Raw genomic sequence first — 27600 nt, 5'->3', positions numbered from 1 at the left:
CTCCGATCTCTGGCGTTTTTTTCCCGTTCCAGAAGGGGTATAAACATTTATGAATCGGGTGTTGTGGATTGTCCCCGCAATACCTCTGCTGTTCGGCAGTCTGTCGACATTGGCTACGGCGATGCCTTCTTTGGTCAAAAGTGCAGTTCCGAGTTCACTGCCACGTCCCGGGTTGATTAACGCATTGTAACCTGTAATACGATCCAGATCAATGTCGGCGACCTCTTGCAACAGCGCAATGTCGACATCAGCTGCATATAAGAAATCCGTAAGATTCCTCAGATTTGACGTACTGCTGATCTTGTTGATGTTGACCGTGGCAACACGGTATGCCTGTAAGGGTGGCATGAGGGCAGAGGTATGCGTGGCGTTGAGCCGCTCCCTTAGGGATGACGGAGGGGCATCAATTAAAAGAAGTCGGGGTCGGCATCGACCGTCTGAAGAGCAGATTCAGTCGTCCGTTGCTCATGCGATTCCGTTTCCCGCACTTCTGACACTGTTTCTCGGTCTTGTCCCTGTACTTCGGTCATACCGTTGTCGTGAGAGCATTCTTCGACGTCGTCCGCCCAGTTACGCGGGTGGTGAGCTTCACGCGGATCTGCACTGCTATCTGGCAGGTGGCCACCTGTACCTTCTGTAGCTACCGACATCATCTTCGTCTGTGACGGGGAGGGTCTGTTGTCGGAGTCAGCCTCTGAGTCGTCAGTGCGGGACTTTTTGGATGTCTGGGGAGTTGCAGTGGAAACCTGAGACGTCACGTCGGTCATCTTCTGACGCACCTGATTGGCTTTCTCACGCAGTGGTTGCGCTTTTGTGTCAGCACCCTGTTGCGCGATTCGTCGCTTCTTCTGCTTTTTCGGGGAAGGGCACTTGGAGTTTTGAGCAGTGTTCTCCGGAGTGGCACAGTTTTCGGCCATGGGAAAAACTTCCGCCGCTTGCGGCTGTTCGAAGACGTTACAGACCTGGCTGCCACCCTGCGTCTCCTTACTTCCCTCCTTAACTTCCTGTAAGGAAGCTCCGAGGGTTTCCGGTACATTACTCGTGTCCATTGGTATGTTCTCCTCGTTGTGATCAGTGTATGCATCTAGGGTGAAATCGACGCTGAGTTCTGGAGCGGTGTTTACACGGGCGGCGGCTACGTAAGTGATCGGCAACGTAGAACTGGGGCCAGGCTGCTCACGCTCGCCAGTCGGGATCTGCGCTACGCGCCTCTGAAGACACTGAGCGCGGACGTGTGCTGTAGAGCCACATCCCGAGCATGTCCGTGGTTGCCCGTCATAAATTACTATGGCCCTGTACCCACTGATAATGATGTAAGATGGAACATGCTTCAGCAATTCGAGTTTCACTTGCCGCACACCGTTTAATACTGGGAATATATGTTGCCCTGACCATTTCTCAGCAACGTTGCTTATTACCGAACCATATTCCCGTAGTTTGGCGTTAATCTGCTCGGCAGTTACTTCGAAGGGCAGTTCAAATATTCTGATGGTTCGCAATCCCAAGCCGGCTTGCGTTAGTCGCACCTCGCCAACGTTTCCGTCTCAATGTTTGAACCTAAGAGATCCACCACAAGACGCAACAATTTGTTCACATCGTTCAGGCGTCACCAATTTCAAGTAAACGGTACTACTAACGATCGATAAGTGAATGCCAATTAAATCGTCAAGCGTTAATTTCATAACATCTCGCACAAATAGTTCTACCTCAAAGGATTTTGGTCTGGCAAATTTCGGGTCGAATGTCAACTTAAGAGTGTCTTTCCGTTCTGGTTGAGTCATGATTGCATTCGTGTATTCATTACCGAGGGTAGTGTTATCGCTGTAAGCGCGCACTCACCATGCACAGCGACCGCCGCCGGCAGCGACGAAGTAAACACGACCAGCCGCTCCGTACGTCCGCACCGCACGGCTGCCCGCGAGGGAATGCGCCTCCACTAGACCACACCGGATTTGGGCGTTCGTTAGACGGTTCGGATGGTCTCTCGCACATTTCGTGCCGAGTCCCGCGTCGGCACCCTTCTCTCTTTGCGAGCGTCTTAGCGCATACTGACTTGCAAGGCGCGCACTTCAAAAGTCTCAGAGCAATACTTTTGGCTCCATGCTCTACTGGGAGAAGAGGAAAAGGAAAGCTGTAAGTATCAATAACAGGAAGTAAACATTTTCCAGCTGAAGCGTTGAAACGTTGTGGATAACAAACAAGAGATAAGTTGTTGCCCTAGCACCAGCATCACCATCAGTCACAGAAAATCATATGCCCGGGTGAGGATCGAACTCACGACCTGAAGATTATGAGACTTACGCGCTGCCTTCTGCGCTACCGAGGCACGGAGCGAAGCGCTGGTCCTGGAAACTAGGTAAGTACCGTACCCAATATTAGACGCAGAGATACACTACTTCCTGGACAACGTCTTCTGTTGCTACACGTGCACTGCCGGCCCAGTTGATTGCGGTGTTGCTGCAGCTTTTGCAAACGATAGGCAGCACTCCCTGTCGTTAAAGTTCGATGCCTCGGAGGCACCTGGATACAGCAACTAGTGACGCCAGGCCGACGCCAGTCCGTAGAAACATGACGCGAGCGTCCGACTGGGGAACCGCAAGTGCTGCGTTCTCGGTTCTTCTCCAGGGAATACCGCTGTACATTCTTGTGGATCGTGCATCTCAAGCGCGCAAGCCACACGGCACCGCGGGAAAAGCAAAATGATGCATCGGCCGGGAATCGAACCCGGGCCGCCCGCGTGGTAGGCGAGCATTCTACCACTGAACCACCGATGCTGAGGCCAGTAGTGAATCTTACGCTGCTTCCCGAGCAGATGCCTTAAGATAAAGTGGGACTGCCGTCAAGCGCCGTAGCATTCTGTCGAGAAAATGCTGCAGACGCTGAATCCTGCACTGTACTGGCTAAAAATGCCGCCAGAAAGCGGTCCTCTTGCGTCGCCGGCGCCGACTCTTGCCAAAGGGTGCGAAATGTGCATGGATACGCCGTCCGAATGCATCCGCGCTGCCTACCTCGCAATGCGCCTGCAGCTACCATCACCTTCAGCCGCTGCCTGCGGGCGGGAAGCCGACACAGCGCGGCGTCGGGGCGCCCGGTTGTGCGGTGGTGGTGTAATGGTCAGCATAGTTGCCTTCCAAGCAGTTGATCCGGGTTCGATTCCCGGCAACCGCAGCAGGCTCTTAATTTTGCATATGAGTACTTTTGCCCTTAAATTAATGTTTTTTTTCCACCTCTTACTCGCTGCAGACCAGCCTATGGATAGTGTGTCTCGACTTGTCTCGACTTTGCTCTGCTCAGCTGACGCGAGAGCTGACGCTCTCCAGTCGGCCTATATCAAAACGACAAGCACGAGAAACGACTGAGAGAGGCAAGGAGAGGCGAGGCGGTGGACACACAGCACGCCCCTTCATTTCACGGTGGCGGCTCCCTGACTGACTCGGGCTGCAGTTGCGAAAACAAAGGAGAAAGAAAAATAGGAAGCAAAATTGCCAACAGTACCCTGTGTTCCCACGCGCTCGCCCGCCCAAGCTCTGACAAGGGCCAAAGTTGTTACACATCGGCAATCGGACATTTTCTTTCATTCTCTCTTTGCCGTTTGAGAACCAGTGTGTTCAACATATTGTGGCCATTGCCGAGCGAATGCTGTAGCGCTTCCCGACAAGTCGGGTTCGGATCCTCTGTCAACTTCCACGCAGGGTGATGATCTTTTGGTCATCACACTCGCCAGCTGAAATCGGCGCTGCCTTTTCGTATTGGTAAAACCGTTCTGGCCCGTGGGGGGATCGAACCCACGACCTTCGCGTTATTAGCACGACGCTCTAACCAACTTTTTTTTTTTTTTTTTTTTTTTTTAAATGACCCAGTGCAGCTCGGTGGAGGCGCGTTGGGCAGGGGTCGAAACCCGAGGCCTGGCCATGACGTCTCCTCCTCCCTGCACTGAAGCACAGTGGCACCAATACGTAGTAATTGTCCTTGGTTCGGAGTCTCATGATACTGATATGTGGACTCGGGGCTTATTTATGCGTTGTCTATCCAAACAGGTAAAAGCTTGGCAGGAAGGCAAAGTAACTAAGAGCTAGCGAGAATGTCTCCCCTCTCATGAAGTGAGATCAGTAGCCCCCTATACCGGTGCAGTTAATGCAACTGGCGCAGGAGCGAGCAATAGAAGTGGAAACTTAACCAATCCCCTGCTTTTCGAAAACAATACTGAGCATATTCGCAAAGTCCCTCTTAAGATGTGGGAAAGATTGTTGCGTCCAGTACTCATGAAGCATGTAACCAGTAAACGAAATAAAATCGGAAATACCATCACCATCAACCACTGCAAAAATGTAACGGCCAAGAAGCCACATAATGGTGTTGTTCTTTGTCCGGGGATAAAAAACCGTGTCCGGCCAGCAGAGAATATCAGTTGTAAAAGCTGATTCCGAGCTTCTGGTGAGTAACGCCAATTGTCGGCGCAGCCAGTACCACATGCGAAGACGGTCAGCGCAGGTAAATCGGTGTGGGAGCGTATCAACACAACCACACGTTTGACAAAGCGGAGTGACACTTAAACCTATACGATGAAGTCGTTCGTTCGTAGGAATCAGCTGATTAACTACCTTATACCATAGGGAGGCAACAGTTGCGGAATGAACGGGTAAGCTGATATTCGTCCATATGTTACGCCAATGGAAACGGGGATATTGTAAAACAATCGGGATGGAAGAAGAAGACCTGTGCCATTTGTCAAGCAGTGTTCGCGTAGTAAAAACAGGACGACGTTGTAAGTGGAGATCCAGATAACTAATCTCAATGTAGAAGTCCCGAACATGCCGTAGCTTCGCATTTAGAGGTCCTACGTTAATAGGCGGTGACAAGCTCGCAGGACGAACGACATGGAATAATCGCGAAGTAACAGTCGGGGACTCAGAAAATAAAAGATGGAGGGTGCGCTTAACATAAAGGGCAGCAGCCTTGACACGGACATCGGTGAACGACAAGCCGCCCTCAAGTCGCGGCTTCGTAAGAACATCACAACGTAATTTAAAAATGTGCCCCCGCCAAATATATCTGTTAATAAGCTGGACCATTTTTGCACCCTGCATTCTGGGAAGCGGAAACAACTGAGCAACGTAATATACTTTACATAAAACATAAGTGTCTAATACAAGCTTTTTTTGCAGTATCGGTATCGAACGCCATGAGTGTTCGAATAAAACACCTTGAAGCTTGGAAATGGCCACTTGCCAATTTTTCGCAGCCATACGAAGAGGACACCGTTCAAGATAGATACCTAAATGTGTATGATGTTCAACAGCCGTAACCCACGGAACAACCACATGTTCAAAGCCCCGCAAATTCAGGAGTTTGCTTTTACGGGGGTTGATACGAGAACCTGAGGCAGCAGAAAATTTATCTAGTTCCATTTTCAACGGCGGCACTTCTGCGGTGGAACGAAGCAAAACAACCAAATCATCAGCATAAGCTGTTGCTGTCTGGGTAACCCCAGAGATCGTAAGACCACGAAGTGTCGAGTTGAGACGTGTGAGGAGTGGTTGAAGGGAGAGAGCATAAAGGGTCATGGATAAAGGGCTACCTTGCGGGACGCCACGTTTAATATCAATGACCTTCGTCAGCTGTCCATTAATGTCAATCTTAGCAGAAATGCCAGTCGTCATATTCTTAAGAACCAGCAGCGCCTTTTCATTAAAACCGAGTCGGCGCAGCAGAAGCTCTAAAAACGAATGGGACACACGATCAAAAGCCTTACTAAAATCAACAAATAAAAGCGCACAGGAAATATTGGTGACAGCGACAATCGACACAATGTCACGATACCCCGCCAGAGGCGTCAAGATGGAGCGCCCCGGAAAGCAGCTTTGACAAGGAGTTATCACAGGTGTAAGCAAGACGGATAGACGTGCATTAACAGCCCTAGCAGCCGTCTTATAATCAAAATTTAAAAGGGTTAAAGGACGAAAGTCACTAGCTGTCTTCAAACCAGCAGATTTCGGTATCAGGACAACCGTACCTCTCTTGAAATCGGCCGGAATTGTGCCACCATTCAAAATTTCATTTACTATATCCGTAAAAACAGGCCCTATAATAGGCCAAAAGCGAACAAAAAACTCCTTAGGAAGGCCATCCGGACCAGGAGATTTGTGAGATGGTGAACAAGCAATGAAAGCTGAAATTTCGTCTGCAGTAAAAGGAGCTAAAAATTCCATATTATGGTCCTCTGTTAAAACTGATGGGATAGCAGTTAAAATCTCGTCAACATCAAGCGGATCAGAATCAGCCACAGCATATAAGGTCTCATAGTAGCAGGTAAGTTCATGGGTTATTTGATTCTGTAAGGTAAGCCGGCGACCATCAGCTGCCATAAGGCCGTCAATCAATACACGTCGACGGTTCTTGTGGTGACGAAACAGATGGTACATGGAAGTCATCTCATGTGCTAAGGTGGACGGCGGTTTAGATTTAATCTTCAATCCTTCCATCTGAAGCCGTTTAATACTAAGGAGCTTGGCTTTAATTTTCCGAACCTCAGAAAGGTGGGCACATGTCATTCGAGAAGTATCATAAAGTTCGCGAAGCACCGAATAATAATACTCAAAAGTCAGTTTCAGATCTCGCGCTCTATTATAACTGTAGGACATTAAAGTGCGACGTAGTTTTGGCTTCGCACAGTGGATCCACCAGTGAAGCTTAGACGGATAGTATCGCAGAGAACGTAAACACATGTCCCACGCCGTCTGTATTAGAGGTTCGATGTCAGGGTCATCGAGCAGGGAGACATTGAATTTCCACAGCGGCCGATAAAGTTTAAGAGGCTGACGCTCCAAATTAATTATAACCGCAAGAGCACAATGATCCGTAAAACTGGCTGGAATAACATCTACATTTAAAACAGAAACACTAAGGGGATCAGAAATATACAATCGGTCCAATCGACTACTTGAGGTGGCAGTAAAAAATGTAAATTTAACTAAAGTGGGGTGTTTTACCTCCCACGCATCGCGTAGTCGTAGTTGACGTACAAGAGAATGTAGCTCGAAACAATAATTAAAATGAGGGGATTGGTCCTTAGCTTGTAATACACAATTAAAATCACCCCCCAATATCAAAGTCGCAGGATTTTTGCGTAAAAGATAAATCAGATCCTCTTTATAAAAACGAGACCTTTCCTGCCGTTTGCTGGAACCAGAGGGGGCGTAAATATTAACCAAGGTTGTGTCAAATAACCGACAACCAATACCCCTTCCCGAGTCTAAGAGCTCAATTTCGGTAACGGGGATACCGTCACGAATTAGTAAGGCAGTACCTGTGGAAAACTCAGGCGCAAAATTTATAATAGTGCGAAAGCCAGGAACAAACAGGTGTGCAACGGAGACTTCCTGCAGGAAAACAACATCAGCTGCAGAGTCATAAATGAACTGCTGCAGAGACGCTAACTTCAGAGCAGATTGAATGCTATTTATATTTAAGGTAATAAACGTGTACGACTGCAACATCAACCAAAAAAGGGAAAATGAACCCTAATTACACCACATTAGAAGCAACTACATCCAGATCATCAACATCAGACATGGCAGAGGGTGATTGCCCGGAATCAACGGAATCAGAGTCATCCTTTGCATGCTTGTGTTTTTTCCGCACCGCGTGAAGATTGGGGGGCACTTTCACCCGACGGCGTATCTGATGCACACCAGATTTAAGAGCAGGTGGAGTGGGGGGTTCGAGATCAGGCACGTCAACCAAGGCATCCGAAGGATTAGCAGGGCGAGAGGAATCAGAAGAAGGAGCAAGCAAGGGGAAAACTGCATCAGGAACATCGGCACCGGCATCAGAAGGTGTAGGTATTGGAAGTGTAGGAGGTGGAGAGATAGGTTTGGAATCCGCTGAAGCTGAGCGCGCAGTTCTAGAAGCGATTTTCCGACAAACAGCTGCCTGCACCGAAGTGTCGTCAACATGTTGTGATGCCTGTGTCGGGAGGGATGTCAACACCACCTCGACCGAATGTTGGGGCTCTTGCGCCGACGGCGTGGCAGCAAGTTTGACGTCATCAGGCAAAGCAGGAGACACAGTGGGAACAGAATCCAAAACAAGCATGGGAGATTCCGGAATTCTCTCGTCAGATTCGGAAACCGGCTGCGAAACAGCAGCTTCGTCATCAGTGCTACCGGTATCACTAGCACGACGGCGTTTGTTATTGGAAACAGACGGGATCGGTGTAGAAGCAGCCGATACATCTGGGCGAGTGGGTAACGGGGGAAAACCTGCATCAGAGGAAGGTGTCACCCGTTGTGAAGAATCTACTGCAGGAGGCTGACACGAGACAGTGGAGGAAGCTGATGGCACAAGATCGGCAACCGTTAATTTGCGGCGTTGTGATAGCCCATTTTTAAGCACAAACACCCGCTTAGGGCAATTAGCACGAACATGACCATTTTCATTACATAGAAAACACGTACCAACTTGCCCCTCATAAGTAAGATGAACACGATAACCACATACAACCAGATGGGACGGTATATTCAACTTAATATGCATTTCAACCGATCTGATACCATTATAACATTGCAGCTTATGTTGTGCAGACCAACGTTCATTTCGAATTGACCGAACGGTACCATAACCAAGTAAAGCTTCCTTGAGATAACTGTTTTCAACTTCAGGGGGTAAATTATAAACCCGAACTGTGGTATACGTAATTTCCGCATTTGAAACAGTAACACTGCTAACAGAACCATCTCTATGACGGAACGACACTTGCTCACCATGTTTAAGTAAAATCTTATCTAGCAAAACTGGGTTCAACAATTTCACAAAAAAGCAGTAAAGTTCTGTGTCAAAATACGCCGTATGTACCTGGTCCGATGTAACGCCAATCGTATCCACAATCCATTCGTGAATTTCCAACGAAGTTGGTTGAACATTCCTGGTGGCCTTGTTAAACTGAAAACTGAGAGTACACTTCCGCGGAAACAACCGGGAAGCCATAACACTTAATAAATGCGGCAAAAGCCGCTATACAACACAAGACACAACACAAACACTAAGGCGACGAAACAACGAAGAAAAGAAGACAAACAAACGTCACACACAGAAAGTAAATAGTCACAACCCGAGGGAAACGGCGGATCGAATACACAGCACGTCCGATCGCTGTCGCGTCTCAAGCGGAACTGTGAGCTAACGGGCCTCGCCACGGGCGGTTGCTCAGCCCTACGCTGGAAACACGAGGCATGAAGCCACACGTCACTGCTAGGGTCATCGTGCTTCTGCTTCGCTCGTCTATGTTCCGCTGGAGGTCACGAAACAGCAGCTGTATTGCGAGCTGGACGGGAAACGGTAGCTCTGACAGCTGAAACTTGTCGCGATTCGTGTGGAAAAAATTACCGTTCCGGTACCGGGAATTGAACCCGGGCCTCCTGGGTGAAAGCCAGGTATCCTAGCCACTAGACCACACCGGATTTGGGCGTTCGTTAGACGGTTCGGATGGTCTCTCGCACATTTCGTGCCGAGTCCCGCGTCGGCACCCTTCTCTCTTTGCGAGCGTCTTAGCGCATACTGACTTGCAAGGCGCGCACTTCAAAAGTCTCAGAGCAATACTTTTGGCTCCATGCTCTACTGGGAGAAGAGGAAAAGGAAAGCTGTAAGTATCAATAACAGGAAGTAAACATTTTCCAGCTGAAGCGTTGAAACGTTGTGGATAACAAACAAGAGATAGGTTGTTGCCCTAGCACCAGCATCACCATCAGTCACAGAAAATCATATGCCCTGGGTGAGGATCGAACTCACGACCTGAAGATTATGAGACTTACGCGCTGCCTTCTGCGCTACCGAGGCACGGAGCGAAGCGCTGGTCCTGGAAACTAGGTAAGTACCGTACCCAATATTAGACGCAGAGATACACTACTTCCTGGACAACGTCTTCTGTTGCTACACGTGCACTGCCGGCCCAGTTGATTGCGGTGTTGCTGCAGCTTTTGCAACGATAGGCAGCACTCCCTGTCGTTAAAGTTCGATGCCTCGGAGGCACCTGGATACAGCAACTAGTGACGCCAGGCCGACGCCAGTCCGTAGAACATGACGCGAGCGTCCGACTGGGGAACCGCAAGTGCTGCGTTCTCGGTTCTTCTCCAGGGAATACCGCTGTACATTCTTGTGGATCGTGCATCTCAAGCGCGCAAGCCACACGGCACCGCGGGAAAAGCAAAATGATGCATCGGCCAGGAATCGAACCCGGGCCGCCCGCGTGGCAGGCGAGCATTCTACCACTGAACCACCGATGCTGAGGCCAGTAGTGAATCTTACGCTGCTTCCCGAGCAGATGCCTTAAGATAAAGTGGGACTGCCGTCAAGCGCCGTAGCATTCTGTCGAGAAAATGCTGCAGAGGCTGAATCCTGCACTATACTGGCTAAAAAAGCCGCCAGAAAGCGGTCCTCTTGCGTCGCCGGCGCCGACTCTTGCCAAAGGGTGCGAAATGTGCATGGATACGCCGTCCGAATGCATCCGCGCTGCCTACCTCGCAATGCGCCTGCAGCTACCATCACCTTCAGCCGCTGCCTGCGGGCGGGAAGCCGACACAGCGCGGCGTCGGGGCGCCCGGTTGTGCGGTGGTGGTGTAATGGTCAGCATAGTTGCCTTCCAAGCAGTTGATCCGGGTTCGATTCCCGGCAACCGCAGCAGGCTCTTAATTTTGCATATGAGTACTTTTGCCCTTAAATTAATGTTTTTTTTCCACCTCTTACTCGCTGCAGTCCAGCCTATGGATAGTGTGTCTCGACTTGTCTCGACTTTGCGCTGCTCAGCTGACGCGAGAGCTGACGCTCTCCAGTCGGCCTATATCAAAACGACAAGCACGAGAAACGACTGAGAGAGGCAAGGAGAGGCGAGGCGGTGGACACACAGCACGCCCCTTCATTTCACGGTGGCGGCTCCCTGACTGACTCGGGCTGCAGTTGCGAAAACAAAGGAGAAAGAAAAATAGGAAGCAAAATTGCCAACAGTACCCTGTGTTCCCACGCGCTCGCCCGCCCAAGCTCTGACAAGGGCCAAAGTTGTTACACATCGGCAATCGGACATTTTCTTTCATTCTCTCTTTGCCGTTTGAGAACCAGTGTGTTCAACATATTGTGGCCATTGCCGAGCGAATGCTGTAGCGCTTCCCGACAAGTCGGGTTCGGATCCTCTGTCAACTTCCACGCAGGGTGATGATCTTTTGGTCATCACACTCGCCAGCTGAAATCGGCGCTGCCTTTTCGTATTGGTAAAACCGTACTGGCCCGTGGGGGGATCGAACCCACGACCTTCGCGTTATTAGCACGACGCTCTAACCAACTTTTTTTTTTTTTTTTTTTTTTTTTAAATGACCCAGTGCAGCTCGGTGGAGGCGCGTTGGGCAGGGGTCGAAACCCGAGGCCTGGCCATGACGTCTCCTCCTCCCTGCACTGAAGCACAGTGGCACCAATACGTAGTAATTGTCCTTGGTTCGGAGTCTCATGATACTGATATGTGGACTCGGGGCTTATTTATGCGTTGTCTATCCAAACAGGTAAAAGCTTGGCAGGAAGGCAAAGTAACTAAGAGCTAGCGAGAATGTCTCCCCTCTCATGAAGTGAGATCAGTAGCCCCCTATACCGGTGCCATTAATGCAACTGGCGCAGGAGCGAGCAATAGAAGTGGAAACTTAACCAATCCCCTGCTTTTCGAAAACAATACTGAGCATATTCGCAAAGTCCCTCTTAAGATGTGGGAAAGATTGTTGCGTCCAGTACTCATGAAGCACGTAACCAGTAAACGAAATAAAATCGGAAATACCATCACCATCAACCACTGCAAAAATGTAACGGCCAAGAAGCCACATAATGGTGTTGTTCTTTGTCCGGGGATAAAAAACCGTGTCCGGCCAGCAGAGAATATCAGTTGTAAAAGCTGATTCCGAGCTTCTGGTGAGTAACGCCAATTGTCGGCGCAGCCAGTACCACATGCGAAGACGGTCAGCGCAGGTAAATCGGTGTGGGAGCGTATCAACACAACCACACGTTTGACAAAGCGGAGTGACACTTAAACCTATACGATGAAGTCGTTCGTTCGTAGGAATCAGCTGATTAACTACCTTATACCATAGGGAGGCAACAGTTGCGGAATGAACGGGTAAGCTGATATTCGTCCATATGTTACGCCAATGGAAACGGGGATATTGTAAAACAATCGGGATGGAAGAAGAAGACCTGTGCCATTTGTCAAGCAGTGTTCGCGTAGTAAAAACAGGACGACGTTGTAAGTGGAGATCCAGATAACTAATCTCAATGTAGAAGTCCCGAACATGCCGTAGCTTCGCATTTAGAGGTCCTACGTTAATAGGCGGTGACAAGCTCGCAGGACGAACGACATGGAATAATCGCGAAGTAACAGTCGGGGACTCAGAAAATAAAAGATGGAGGGTGCGCTTAACATAAAGGGCAGCAGCCTTGACACGGACATCGGTGAACGACAAGCCGCCCTCAAGTCGCGGCTTCGTAAGAACATCACAACGTAATTTAAAAATGTGCCCCCGCCAAATATATCTGTTAATAAGCTGGACCATTTTTGCACCCTGCATTCTGGGAAGCGGAAACAACTGAGCAACGTAATATACTTTACATAAAACATAAGTGTCTAATACAAGCTTTTTTTGCAGTATCGGTATCGAACGCCATGAGTGTTCGAATAAAACACCTTGAAGCTTGGAAATGGCCACTTGCCAATTTTTCGCAGCCATACGAAGAGGACACCGTTCAAGATAGATACCTAAATGTGTATGATGTTCAACAGCCGTAACCCACGGAACAACCACATGTTCAAAGCCCCGCAAATTCAGGAGTTTGCTTTTACGGGGGTTGATACGAGAACCTGAGGCAGCAGAAAATTTATCTAGTTCCATTTTCAACGGCGGCACTTCTGCGGTGGAACGAAGCAAAACAACCAAATCATCAGCATAAGCTGTTGCTGTCTGGGTAACCCCAGAGATCGTAAGACCACGAAGTGTCGAGTTGAGACGTGTGAGGAGTGGTTGAAGGGAGAGAGCATAAAGGGTCATGGATAAAGGGCTACCTTGCGGGACGCCACGTTTAATATCAATGACCTTCGTCAGCTGTCCATTAATGTCAATCTTAGCAGAAATGCCAGTCGTCATATTCTTAAGAACCAGCAGCGCCTTTTCATTAAAACCGAGTCGGCGCAGCAGAAGCTCTAAAAACGAATGGGACACACGATCAAAAGCCTTACTAAAATCAACAAATAAAAGCGCACAGGAAATATTGGTGACAGCGACAATCGACACAATGTCACGATACCCCGCCAGAGGCGTCAAGATGGAGCGCCCCGGAAAGCAGCTTTGACAAGGAGTTATCACAGGTGTAAGCAAGACGGATAGACGTGCATTAACAGCCCTAGCAGCCGTCTTATAATCAAAATTTAAAAGGGTTAAAGGACGAAAGTCACTAGCTGTCTTCAAACCAGCAGATTTCGGTATCAGGACAACCGTACCTCTCTTGAAATCGGCCGGAATTGTGCCACCATTCAAAATTTCATTTACTATATCCGTAAAAACAGGCCCTATAATAGGCCAAAAGCGAACAAAAAACTCCTTAGGAAGGCCATCCGGACCAGGAGATTTGTGAGATGGTGAACAAGCAATGAAAGCTGAAATTTCGTCTGCAGTAAAAGGAGCTAAAAATTCCATATTATGGTCCTCTGTTAAAACTGATGGGATAGCAGTTAAAATCTCGTCAACATCAAGCGGATCAGAATCAGCCACAGCATATAAGGTCTCATAGTAGCAGGTAAGTTCATGGGTTATTTGATTCTGTAAGGTAAGCCGGCGACCATCAGCTGCCATAAGGCCGTCAATCAATACACGTCGACGGTTCTTGTGGTGACGAAACAGATGGTACATGGAAGTCATCTCATGTGCTAAGGTGGACGGCGGTTTAGATTTAATCTTCAATCCTTCCATCTGAAGCCGTTTAATACTAAGGAGCTTGGCTTTAATTTTCCGAACCTCAGAAAGGTGGGCACATGTCATTCGAGAAGTATCATAAAGTTCGCGAAGCACCGAATAATAATACTCAAAAGTCAGTTTCAGATCTCGCGCTCTATTATAACTGTAGGACATTAAAGTGCGACGTAGTTTTGGCTTCGCACAGTGGATCCACCAGTGAAGCTTAGACGGATAGTATCGCAGAGAACGTAAACACATGTCCCACGCCGTCTGTATTAGAGGTTCGATGTCAGGGTCATCGAGCAGGGAGACATTGAATTTCCACAGCGGCCGATAAAGTTTAAGAGGCTGACGCTCCAAATTAATTATAACCGCAAGAGCACAATGATCCGTAAAACTGGCTGGAATAACATCTACATTTAAAACAGAAACACTAAGGGGATCAGAAATATACAATCGGTCCAGTCGACTACTTGAGGTGGCAGTAAAAAATGTAAATTTAACTAAAGTGGGGTGTTTTACCTCCCACGCATCGCGTAGTCGTAGTTGACGTACAAGAGAATGTAGCTCGAAACAATAATTAAAATGAGGGGATTGGTCCTTAGCTTGTAATACACAATTAAAATCACCCCCCAATATCAAAGTCGCAGGATTTTTGCGTAAAAGATAAATCAGATCCTCTTTATAAAAACGAGACCTTTCCTGCCGTTTGCTGGAACCAGAGGGGGCGTAAATATTAACCAAGGTTGTGTCAAATAACCGACAACCAATACCCCTTCCCGAGTCTAAGAGCTCAATTTCGGTAACGGGGATACCGTCACGAATTAGTAAGGCAGTACCTGTGGAAAACTCAGGCGCAAAATTTATAATAGTGCGAAAGCCAGGAACAAACAGGTGTGCAACGGAGACTTCCTGCAGGAAAACAACATCAGCTGCAGAGTCATAAATGAACTGCTGCAGAGACGCTAACTTCAGAGCAGATTGAATGCTATTTATATTTAAGGTAATAAACGTGTACGACTGCAACATCAACCAAAAAAGGGAAAATGAACCCTAATTACACCACATTAGAAGCAACTACATCCAGATCATCAACATCAGACATGGCAGAGGGTGATTGCCCGGAATCAACGGAATCAGAGTCATCCTTTGCATGCTTGTGTTTTTTCCGCACCGCGTGAAGATTGGGGGGCACTTTCACCCGACGGCGTATCTGATGCACACCAGATTTAAGAGCAGGTGGAGTGGGGGGTTCGAGATCAGGCACGTCAACCAAGGCATCCGAAGGATTAGCAGGGCGAGAGGAATCAGAAGAAGGAGCAAGCAAGGGGAAAACTGCATCAGGAACATCGGCACCGGCATCAGAAGGTGTAGGTATTGGAAGTGTAGGAGGTGGAGAGATAGGTTTGGAATCCGCTGAAGCGGAGCGCGCAGTTCTAGAAGCGATTTTCCGACAAACAGCTGCCTGCACCGAAGTGTCGTCAACATGTTGTGATGCCTGTGTCGGGAGGGATGTCAACACCACCTCGACCGAATGTTGGGGCTCTTGCGCCGACGGCGTGGCAGCAAGTTTGACGTCATCAGGCAAAGCAGGAGACACAGTGGGAACAGAATCCAAAACAAGCATGGGAGATTCCGGAATTCTCTCGTCAGATTCGGAAACCGGCTGCGAAACAGCAGCTTCGTCATCAGTGCTACCGGTATCACTAGCACGACGGCGTTTGTTATTGGAAACAGACGGGATCGGTGTAGAAGCAGCCGATACATCTGGGCGAGTGGGTAACGGGGGAAAACCTGCATCAGAGGAAGGTGTCACCCGTTGTGAAGAATCTACTGCAGGAGGCTGACACGAGACAGTGGAGGAAGCTGATGGCACAAGATCGGCAACCGTTAATTTGCGGCGTTGTGATAGCCCATTTTTAAGCACAAACACCCGCTTAGGGCAATTAGCACGAACATGACCATTTTCATTACATAGAAAACACGTACCAACTTGCCCCTCATAAGTAAGATGAACACGATAACCACATACAACCAGATGGGACGGTATATTCGACTTAATATGCATTTCAACCGATCTGATACCATTATAACATTGCAGCTTATGTTGTGCAGACCAACGTTCATTTCGAATTGACCGAACGGTACAATAACCAAGTAAAGCTTCCTTGAGATAACTGTTTTCAACTTCAGGGGGTAAATTATAAACCCGAACTGTGGTATACGTAATTTCCGCATTTGAAACAGTAACACTGCCAACAGAACCATCTCTATGACGGAACGACACTTGCTCACCATGTTTAAGTAAAATCTTATCTAGCAAAACTGGGTTCAACAATTTCACAAAAAAGCAGTAAAGTTCTGTGTCAAAATACGCCGTATGTACCTGGTCCGATGTAACGCCAATCGTATCCACAATCCATTCGTGAATTTCCAACGAAGTTGGTTGAACATTCCTGGTGGCCTTGTTAAACTGAAAACTGAGAGTACACTTCCGCGGAAACAACCGGGAAGCCATAACACTTAATAAATGCGGCAAAAGCCGCTATACAACACAAGACACAACACAAACACTAAGGCGACGAAACAACGAAGAAAAGAAGACAAACAAACGTCACACACAGAAAGTAAATAGTCACAACCCGAGGGAAACGGCGGATCGAATACACAGCACGTCCGATCGCTGTCGCGTCTCAAGCGGAACTGTGAGCTAACGGGCCTCGCCACGGGCGGTTGCTCAGCCCTACGCTGGAAACACGAGGCATGAAGCCACACGTCACTGCTAGGGTCATCGTGCTTCTGCTTCGCTCGTCTATGTTCCGCTGGAGGTCACGAAACAGTAGCTGTATTGCGAGCTGGACGGGAAACGGTAGCTCTGACAGCTGAAACCTGTCGCGATTCGTGTGGAAAAAATTACCGTTCCGGTACCGGGAATTGAACCCGGGCCTCCTGGGTGAAAGCCAGGTATCCTAGCCACTAGACCACACCGGATTTGGGCGTTCGTTAGACGGTTCGGATGGTCTCTCGCACATTTCGTGCCGAGTCCCGCGTCGGCACCCTTCTCTCTTTGCGAGCGTCTTAGCGCATACTGACTTGCAAGGCGCGCACTTCAAAAGTCTCAGAGCAATACTTTTGGCTCCATGCTCTACTGGGAGAAGAGGAAAAGGAAAGCTGTAAGTATCAATAACAGGAAGTAAACATTTTCCAGCTGAAGCGTTGAAACGTTGTGGATAACAAACAAGAGATAAGTTGTTGCCCTAGCACCAGCATCACCATCAGTCACAGAAAATCATATGCCCTGGGTGAGGATCGAACTCACGACCTGAAGATTATGAGACTTACGCGCTGCCTTCTGCGCTACCGAGGCACGGAGCGAAGCGCTGGTCCTGGAAACTAGGTAAGTACCGTACCCAATTTTAGACGCAGAGATACACTACTTCCTGGACAACGTCTTCTGTTGCTACACGTGCACTGCCGGCCCAGTTGATTGCGGTGTTGCTGCAGCTTTTGCAACGATAGGCAGCACTCCCTGTCGTTAAAGTTCGATGCCACGGAGGCACCTGGATACAGCAACTAGTGACGCCAGGCCGACGCCAGTCCGTAGAACATGACGCGAGCGTCCGACTGGGGAACCGCAAGTGCTGCGTTCTCGGTTCTTCTCCAGGGAATACCGCTGTACATTCTTGTGGATCGTGCATCTCAAGCGCGCAAGCCACACGGCACCGCGGGAAAAGCAAAATGATGCATCGGCCAGGAATCGAACCCGGGCCGCCCGCGTGGCAGGCGAGCATTCTACCACTGAACCACCGATGCTGAGGCCAGTAGTGAATCTTACGCTGCTTCCCGAGCAGATGCCTTAAGATAAAGTGGGACTGCCGTCAAGCGCCGTAGCATTCTGTCGAGAAAATGCTGCAGAGGCTGAATCCTGCACTATACTGGCTAAAAAAGCCGCCAGAAAGCGGTCCTCTTGCGTCGCCGGCGCCGACTCTTGCCAAAGGGTGCGAAATGTGCATGGATACGCCGTCCGAATGCATCCGCGCTGCCTACCTCGCAATGCGCCTGCAGCTACCATCACCTTCAGCCGCTGCCTGCGGGCGGGAAGCCGACACAGCGCGGCGTCGGGGCGCCCGGTTGTGCGGTGGTGGTGTAATGGTCAGCATAGTTGCCTTCCAAGCAGTTGATCCGGGTTCGATTCCCAGCAACCGCAGCAGGCTCTTAATTTTGCATATGAGTACTTTTGCCCTTAAATTAATGTTTTTTTTTCCACCTCTTACTCGCTGCAGACCAGCCTATGGATAGTGTGTCTCGACTTGTCTCGACTTTGCTCTGCTCAGCTGACGCGAGAGCTGACGCTCTCCAGTCGGCCTATATCAAAACGACAAGCACGAGAAACGACTGAGAGAGGCAAGGAGAGGCGAGGCGGTGGACACACAGCACGCCCCTTCATTTCACGGTGGCGGCTCCCTGACTGACTCGGGCTGCAGTTGCGAAAACAAAGGAGAAAGAAAAATAGGAAGCAAAATTGCCAACAGTACCCTGTGTTCCCACGCGCTCGCCCGCCCAAGCTCTGACAAGGGCCAAAGTTGTTACACATCGGCAATCGGACATTTTCTTTCATTCTCTCTTTGCCGTTTGAGAACCAGTGTGTTCAACATATTGTGGCCATTGCCGAGCGAATGCTGTAGCGCTTCCCGACAAGTCGGGTTCGGATCCTCTGTCAACTTCCACGCAGGGTGATGATCTTTTGGTCATCACACTCGCCAGCTGAAATCGGCGCTGCCTTTTCGTATTGGTAAAACCGTTCTGGCCCGTGGGGGGATCGAACCCACGACCTTCGCGTTATTAGCACGACGCTCTAACCAACTTTTTTTTTTTTTTTTTTTTTTTTTAAATGACCCAGTGCAGCTCGGTGGAGGCGCGTTGGGCAGGGGTCGAAACCCGAGGCCTGGCCATGACGTCTCCTCCTCCCTGCACTGAAGCACAGTGGCACCAATACGTAGTAATTGTCCTTGGTTCGGAGTCTCATGATACTGATATGTGGACTCGGGGCTTATTTATGCGTTGTCTATCCAAACAGGTAAAAGCTTGGCAGGAAGGCAAAGTAACTAAGAGCTAGCGAGAATGTCTCCCCTCTCATGAAGTGAGATCAGTAGCCCCCTATACCGGTGCAGTTAATGCAACTGGCGCAGGAGCGAGCAATAGAAGTGGAAACTTAACCAATCCCCTGCTTTTCGAAAACAATACTGAGCATATTCGCAAAGTCCCTCTTAAGATGTGGGAAAGATTGTTGCGTCCAGTACTCATGAAGCATGTAACCAGTAAACGAAATAAAATCGGAAATACCATCACCATCAACCACTGCAAAAATGTAACGGCCAAGAAGCCACATAATGGTGTTGTTCTTTGTCCGGGGATAAAAAACCGTGTCCGGCCAGCAGAGAATATCAGTTGTAAAAGCTGATTCCGAGCTTCTGGTGAGTAACGCCAATTGTCGGCGCAGCCAGTACCACATGCGAAGACGGTCAGCGCAGGTAAATCGGTGTGGGAGCGTATCAACACAACCACACGTTTGACAAAGCGGAGTGACACTTAAACCTATACGATGAAGTCGTTCGTTCGTAGGAATCAGCTGATTAACTACCTTATACCATAGGGAGGCAACAGTTGCGGAATGAACGGGTAAGCTGATATTCGTCCATATGTTACGCCAATGGAAACGGGGATATTGTAAAACAATCGGGATGGAAGAAGAAGACCTGTGCCATTTGTCAAGCAGTGTTCGCGTAGTAAAAACAGGACGACGTTGTAAGTGGAGATCCAGATAACTAATCTCAATGTAGAAGTCCCGAACATGCCGTAGCTTCGCATTTAGAGGTCCTACGTTAATAGGCGGTGACAAGCTCGCAGGACGAACGACATGGAATAATCGCGAAGTAACAGTCGGGGACTCAGAAAATAAAAGATGGAGGGTGCGCTTAACATAAAGGGCAGCAGCCTTGACACGGACATCGGTGAACGACAAGCCGCCCTCAAGTCGCGGCTTCGTAAGAACATCACAACGTAATTTAAAAATGTGCCCCCGCCAAATATATCTGTTAATAAGCTGGACCATTTTTGCACCCTGCATTCTGGGAAGCGGAAACAACTGAGCAACGTAATATACTTTACATAAAACATAAGTGTCTAATACAAGCTTTTTTTGCAGTATCGGTATCGAACGCCATGAGTGTTCGAATAAAACACCTTGAAGCTTGGAAATGGCCACTTGCCAATTTTTCGCAGCCATACGAAGAGGACACCGTTCAAGATAGATACCTAAATGTGTATGATGTTCAACAGCCGTAACCCACGGAACAACCACATGTTCAAAGCCCCGCAAATTCAGGAGTTTGCTTTTACGGGGGTTGATACGAGAACCTGAGGCAGCAGAAAATTTATCTAGTTCCATTTTCAACGGCGGCACTTCTGCGGTGGAACGAAGCAAAACAACCAAATCATCAGCATAAGCTGTTGCTGTCTGGGTAACCCCAGAGATCGTAAGACCACGAAGTGTCGAGTTGAGACGTGTGAGGAGTGGTTGAAGGGAGAGAGCATAAAGGGTCATGGATAAAGGGCTACCTTGCGGGACGTCACGTTTAATATCAATGACCTTCGTCAGCTGTCCATTAATGTCAATCTTAGCAGAAATGCCAGTCGTCATATTCTTAAGAACCAGCAGCGCCTTTTCATTAAAACCGAGTCGGCGCAGCAGAAGCTCTAAAAACGAATGGGACACACGATCAAAAGCCTTACTAAAATCAACAAATAAAAGCGCACAGGAAATATTGGTGACAGCGACAATCGACACAATGTCACGATACCCCGCCAGAGGCGTCAAGATGGAGCGCCCCGGAAAGCAGCTTTGACAAGGAGTTATCACAGGTGTAAGCAAGACGGATAGACGTGCATTAACAGCCCTAGCAGCCGTCTTATAATCAAAATTTAAAAGGGTTAAAGGACGAAAGTCACTAGCTGTCTTCAAACCAGCAGATTTCGGTATCAGGACAACCGTACCTCTCTTGAAATCGGCCGGAATTGTGCCACCATTCAAAATTTCATTTACTATATCCGTAAAAACAGGCCCTATAATAGGCCAAAAGCGAACAAAAAACTCCTTAGGAAGGCCATCCGGACCAGGAGATTTGTGAGATGGTGAACAAGCAATGAAAGCTGAAATTTCGTCTGCAGTAAAAGGAGCTAAAAATTCCATATTATGGTCCTCTGTTAAAACTGATGGGATAGCAGTTAAAATCTCGTCAACATCAAGCGGATCAGAATCAGCCACAGCATATAAGGTCTCATAGTAGCAGGTAAGTTCATGGGTTATTTGATTCTGTAAGGTAAGCCGGCGACCATCAGCTGCCATAAGGCCGTCAATCAATACACGTCGACGGTTCTTGTGGTGACGAAACAGATGGTACATGGAAGTCATCTCATGTGCTAAGGTGGACGGCGGTTTAGATTTAATCTTCAATCCTTCCATCTGAAGCCGTTTAATACTAAGGAGCTTGGCTTTAATTTTCCGAACCTCAGAAAGGTGGGCACATGTCATTCGAGAAGTATCATAAAGTTCGCGAAGCACCGAATAATAATACTCAAAAGTCAGTTTCAGATCTCGCGCTCTATTATAACTGTAGGACATTAAAGTGCGACGTAGTTTTGGCTTCGCACAGTGGATCCACCAGTGAAGCTTAGACGGATAGTATCGCAGAGAACGTAAACACATGTCCCACGCCGTCTGTATTAGAGGTTCGATGTCAGGGTCATCGAGCAGGGAGACATTGAATTTCCACAGCGGCCGATAAAGTTTAAGAGGCTGACGCTCCAAATTAATTATAACCGCAAGAGCACAATGATCCGTAAAACTGGCTGGAATAACATCTACATTTAAAACAGAAACACTAAGGGGATCAGAAATATACAATCGGTCCAGTCGACTACTTGAGGTGGCAGTAAAAAATGTAAATTTAACTAAAGTGGGGTGTTTTACCTCCCACGCATCGAGTAGTCGTAGTTGACGTACAAGAGAATGTAGCTCGAAACAATAATTAAAATGAGGGGATTGGTCCTTAGCTTGTAATACACAATTAAAATCACCCCCCAATATCAAAGTCGCAGGATTTTTGCGTAAAAGATAAATCAGATCCTCTTTATAAAAACGAGACCTTTCCTGCCGTTTGCTGGAACCAGAGGGGGCATAAATATTAACCAAGGTTGTGTCAAATAACCGACAACCAATACCCCTTCCCGAGTCTAAGAGCTCAATTTCGGTAACGGGGATACCGCCACGAATTAGTAAGGCAGTACCTGTGGAAAACTCAGGCGCAAAATTTATAATAGTGCGAAAGCCAGGAACAAACAGGTGTGCAACGGAGACTTCCTGCAGGAAAACAACATCAGCTGCAGAGTCATAAATGAACTGCTGCAGAGACGCTAACTTCAGAGCAGATTGAATGCAATTTATATTTAAGGTAATAAACGTGTACGACTGCAACATCAACCAAAAAAGGGAAAATGAACCCTAATTACACCACATTAGAAGCAACTACATCCAGATCATCAACATCAGACATGGCAGAGGGTGATTGCCCGGAATCAACGGAATCAGAGTCATCCTTTGCATGCTTGTGTTTTTTCCGCACCGCGTGAAGATTGGGGGGCACTTTCACCCGACGGCGTATCTGATGCACACCAGATTTAAGAGCAGGTGGAGTGGGGGGGTTCGAGATCAGGCACGTCAACCAAGGCATCCGAAGGATTAGCAGGGCGAGAGGAATCAGAAGAAGGAGCAAGCAAGGGGAAAACTGCATCAGGAACATCGGCACCGGCATCAGAAGGTGTAGGTATTGGAAGTGTAGGAGGTGGAGAGATAGGTTTGGAATCCGCTGAAGCGGAGCGCGCAGTTCTAGAAGCGATTTTCCGACAAACAGCTGCCTGCACCGAAGTGTCGTCAACATGTTGTGATGCCTGTGTCGGGAGGGATGTCAACACCACCTCGACCGAATGTTGGGGCTCTTGCGCCGACGGCGTGGCAGCAAGTTTGACGTCATCAGGCAAAGCAGGAGACACAGTGGGAACAGAATCCAAAACAAGCATGGGAGATTCCGGAATTCTCTCGTCAGATTCGGAAACCGGCTGCGAAACAGCAGCTTCGTCATCAGTGCTACCGGTATCACTAGCACGACGGCGTTTGTTATTGGAAACAGACGGGATCGGTGTAGAAGCAGCCGATACATCTGGGCGAGTGGGTAACGGGGGAAAACCTGCATCAGAGGAAGGTGTCACCCGTTGTGAAGAATCTACTGCAGGAGGCTGACACGAGACAGTGGAGGAAGCTGATGGCACAAGATCGGCAACCGTTAATTTGCGGCGTTGTGATAGCCCATTTTTAAGCACAAACACCCGCTTAGGGCAATTAGCACGAACATGACCATTTTCATTACATAGAAAACACGTACCAACTTGCCCCTCATAAGTAAGATGAACACGATAACCACATACAACCAGATGGGACGGTATATTCGACTTAATATGCATTTCAACCGATCTGATACCATTATAACATTGCAGCTTATGTTGTGCAGACCAACGTTCATTTCGAATTGACCGAACGGTACCATAACCAAGTAAAGCTTCCTTGAGATAACTGTTTTCAACTTCAGGGGGTAAATTATAAACCCGAACTGTGGTATACGTAATTTCCGCATTTGAAACAGTAACACTGCTAACAGAACCATCTCTATGACGGAACGACACTTGCTCACCATGTTTAAGTAAAATCTTATCTAGCAAAACTGGGTTCAACAATTTCACAAAAAAGCAGTAAAGTTCTGTGTCAAAATACGCCGTATGTACCTGGTCCGATGTAACGCCAATCGTATCCACAATCCATTCGTGAATTTCCAACGAAGTTGGTTGAACATTCCTGGTGGCCTTGTTAAACTGAAAACTGAGAGTACACTTCCGCGGAAACAACCGGGAAGCCATAACACTTAATAAATGCGGCAAAAGCCGCTATACAACACAAGACACAACACAAACACTAAGGCGACGAAACAACGAAGAAAAGAAGACAAACAAACGTCACACACAGAAAGTAAATAGTCACAACCCGAGGGAAACGGCGGATCGAATACACAGCACGTCCGATCGCTGTCGCGTCTCAAGCGGAACTGTGAGCTAACGGGCCTCGCCACGGGCGGTTGCTCAGCCCTACGCTGGAAACACGAGGCATGAAGCCACACGTCACTGCTAGGGTCATCGTGCTTCTGCTTCGCTCGTCTATGTTCCGCTGGAGGTCACGAAACAGCAGCTGTATTGCGAGCTGGACGGGAAACGGTAGCTCTGACAGCTGAAACTTGTCGCGATTCGTGTGGAAAAAATTACCGTTCCGGTACCGGGAATTGAACCCGGGCCTCCTGGGTGAAAGCCAGGTATCCTAGCCACTAGACCACACCGGATTTGGGCGTTCGTTAGACGGTTCGGATGGTCTCTCGCACATTTCGTGCCGAGTCCCGCGTCGGCACCCTTCTCTCTTTGCGAGCGTCTTAGCGCATACTGACTTGCAAGGCGCGCACTTCAAAAGTCTCAGAGCAATACTTTTGGCTCCATGCTCTACTGGGAGAAGAGGAAAAGGAAAGCTGTAAGTATCAATAACAGGAAGTAAACATTTTCCAGCTGAAGCGTTGAAACGTTGTGGATAACAAACAAGAGATAGGTTGTTGCCCTAGCACCAGCATCACCATCAGTCACAGAAAATCATATGCCCTGGGTGAGGATCGAACTCACGACCTGAAGATTATGAGACTTACGCGCTGCCTTCTGCGCTACCGAGGCACGGAGCGAAGCGCTGGTCCTGGAAACTAGGTAAGTACCGTACCCAATATTAGACGCAGAGATACACTACTTCCTGGACAACGTCTTCTGTTGCTACACGTGCACTGCCGGCCCAGTTGATTGCGGTGTTGCTGCAGCTTTTGCAACGATAGGCAGCACTCCCTGTCGTTAAAGTTCGATGCCTCGGAGGCACCTGGATACAGCAACTAGTGACGCCAGGCCGACGCCAGTCCGTAGAACATGACGCGAGCGTCCGACTGGGGAACCGCAAGTGCTGCGTTCTCGGTTCTTCTCCAGGGAATACCGCTGTACATTCTTGTGGATCGTGCATCTCAAGCGCGCAAGCCACACGGCACCGCGGGAAAAGCAAAATGATGCATCGGCCGGGAATCGAACCCGGGCCGCCAGCGTGGCAGGCGAGCATTCTACCACTTTTTTTTTTTTTTTTTTTTTTTTTTTAGGGCCTCCCAACTCCCCTTATAGTCCTCCTTGCTCTCACCAAAATATGCCTTCATCGGCGAGCTTCAACGCTATCATATCTGTTGTGGTATACGCTCGTCGTCGACGGCTTGCTCTCGTGGATCATATCGTGAAAATCAAAAAAGAAATGAAAATTCTTTATCAAACTCTAATTTTCCGTCCATCAATGAAATGCACAATAAAAGACAATGTTCCTCTTCAAACAATGAAAATGGCAAAATAAAAGATCCATCCTAAAAGATGCCACAGACGACGAGTAACTAAAAGTCTTAGGAGAGTTCCTTCTTATACAAAAAACACACAATTAATTTCCATGTCCATTCTCGGAGAAAAGGATGCGCGTGGAGAAGACAAACTAAAAACTCACTCCTAAGATCATAAGAAGAAGGTAGTAAATGGGAATTAAAATAATATTGTCACTACCATGTGGAAAACGAAATGCACCACTGCCATAAGTCAAATAAAGTAAATAAAAGATAATCTTCTTCTTTAGCGCATAATTGTCTCACAGATCCATCAAAACCATCTGGTCAAATCCAAACAAAAATGATTGAAAAAAACGAAAAATAAGAGATAGGCTCTTCAGTCTTAAATGGAGTTTGCAAGGTATCAATTATTGAACATCTTCGCGTAACCATGTTTTAACGCCGCACACAGAAAATTGGCAAAAAGTTCGTTATAATGTTTCAGCCGCTGTACATGGGAATGTGCATCCCACAAGTATGCTAAATATGTGTATACGTCCTGGACTTGGCAATCCAGAATGGCGAAGACTGTGTGACCTAAGAGCCACACCATGGTATTGTGCTTCGCGCGAGGGAAGGGTTTAAACCCTGGCGCAAGAACATCATTGAGAGTCACGTGCGAGGGTGTCGTCCTGTTGATCAGAGACACCATGACCCTACACAGTTCCCAGATGGCCGACACGAGGCGACATTGAAAGCGATGCTCCCGTGTGTCTGGAACGCCGCATGCACCACAGTTGGCAGACGGCAGCAGGCGGATGTCCGAGAGACGTTGGTTAGTGGCCACCGTATTGTTGACCAGTTTATACCACTGGGACCGAACGCCGGAGGGCAACACGGAGTGATGAATATTGAGCCACACTTGCCGCCAGTTGGTCGCGGGGAAGCGAAGAGCGAGCTTGTGACGGGGTGGCCTCCCCACCATCGCCGCATACAGTCGGCGAACAGTCCTGTTCCTGTCCAGCGCCGTTTCCAGTACGTAGCTCCGCTGCAGGTAGTAAGCTCTGACGTAGCCGAGTTGATACGGGATGCCCACCACGGACACCGGTGCGCTCTCGGAGGGCGGCCGGTAAGCGACGAGCATGGCCGCCGCCGTTCCATCCGGGCTGTTAGCTTGCAAGGTGGCCATGCGGTGCACCAGCAGCGCCGAACACTTCCTGGAAAAATCGACGAGGCCGAGTCCTCCGAAGGTGGTGTCGAGGACGCACGTTGCCGCCCGAACCTTGAAGATTTCGTGGCGCCACAGGAGCCAGTACGCGGCCTGCGAAAATGATCGGGCGAGTGGTCGTGGAACGTCCAGGAGTTGTGCCACGTACCAGGCCTTGGAATACACGGCGCTGTTAATTAGGTCGACCTTCTGGAGGAGGGTGAGGCGTCGGCTGGCGTAAGTCTTACAAAGGCCTTTGACATGATTGAGCAGCCGGCGCCAGGTGCGCGCCCGCATCTGTTGGGGATTAGCAGTAACGTCAAGGCCCAAGATAATGTGGTGACGGGCTACGCGAAACCAAGTCTGATCGGGATCCACTTCACAATTTCCTAAAGGAATCATTACGGTCTTCCTTGGATTTATCAAGGCACCCGACGCACGTTCATACCTCCTCAGTAAGGGCCGGATGTGATGAAAATCGTCGTCGTCGCCGATAAAAACACCTACGTCATCAGCATAAGCGAGACATTTCACAGTGGCAAGATGAATATCCACGCCGCCTATCGTGCGGTCAAGCGCACGCAGCAGTGGGTCCAAAGCAATGACAAAAAGGTACATAGATAAGGGACAGCCCTGTCGCACCGACCTACGAAGAATTATAGGTGGTGTTCTCCATCCATTAATTGTCACCACCGAACTGGCTCCTGTCAGGAAATGGCGAATTACGCAAATGAAGCGGAGGCCAAATCCCATCTTTTTCATAATATGCATCAAATAATCGTGGCTCATCCTGTCAAACGCGTTGGCAAATTCCAGAGGAAGAACACCGGTTGAAAGCCGATGGTCGGCGGAGTAAGCGAAGATGTTACGATAGGTAGAC

General features: G+C 48.6%; 8 non-coding genes across 8 annotated transcripts; 2 read left to right on the top strand and 6 right to left on the bottom strand.

The window, feature by feature from the left end:
• Positions 1-2703: 2703 nt before the first annotated feature.
• Positions 2704-2774, bottom strand: Trnag-acc (transfer RNA glycine (anticodon ACC)). Its single transcript has one exon. It is a non-coding gene; the product is annotated as a tRNA-Gly (tRNA).
• Positions 2775-3096: 322 nt separating this feature from the next.
• On the top strand, positions 3097-3168 carry Trnag-ucc (transfer RNA glycine (anticodon UCC)). Its single transcript has one exon. It is a non-coding gene; the product is annotated as a tRNA-Gly (tRNA).
• Positions 3169-9386: 6218 nt separating this feature from the next.
• On the bottom strand, positions 9387-9458 carry Trnae-uuc (transfer RNA glutamic acid (anticodon UUC)). The gene has a single exon. It is a non-coding gene; the product is annotated as a tRNA-Glu (tRNA).
• Positions 9459-10209: 751 nt separating this feature from the next.
• On the bottom strand, positions 10210-10280 carry Trnag-gcc (transfer RNA glycine (anticodon GCC)). The gene has a single exon. It is a non-coding gene; the product is annotated as a tRNA-Gly (tRNA).
• Positions 10281-10602: 322 nt separating this feature from the next.
• Positions 10603-10674, top strand: Trnag-ucc (transfer RNA glycine (anticodon UCC)). The gene has a single exon. It is a non-coding gene; the product is annotated as a tRNA-Gly (tRNA).
• Positions 10675-16892: 6218 nt separating this feature from the next.
• Positions 16893-16964, bottom strand: Trnae-uuc (transfer RNA glutamic acid (anticodon UUC)). Its single transcript has one exon. It is a non-coding gene; the product is annotated as a tRNA-Glu (tRNA).
• A 751-nt stretch (positions 16965-17715) lies between these two features.
• Trnag-gcc (transfer RNA glycine (anticodon GCC)) lies at positions 17716-17786 on the bottom strand. Its single transcript has one exon. It is a non-coding gene; the product is annotated as a tRNA-Gly (tRNA).
• Positions 17787-24400: 6614 nt separating this feature from the next.
• Positions 24401-24472, bottom strand: Trnae-uuc (transfer RNA glutamic acid (anticodon UUC)). The gene has a single exon. It is a non-coding gene; the product is annotated as a tRNA-Glu (tRNA).
• Between the last annotated feature and the right edge of the window lie 3128 nt (positions 24473-27600).

The sequence above is a fragment of the Schistocerca serialis genome, chromosome 2 (genome assembly GCF_023864345.2).
Source record: "Schistocerca serialis cubense isolate TAMUIC-IGC-003099 chromosome 2, iqSchSeri2.2, whole genome shotgun sequence".
NCBI classification, from domain to species: Eukaryota; Metazoa; Arthropoda; class Insecta; order Orthoptera; family Acrididae; genus Schistocerca; species Schistocerca serialis.
This window is presented reverse-complemented; position numbering and strand designations above follow the sequence as displayed.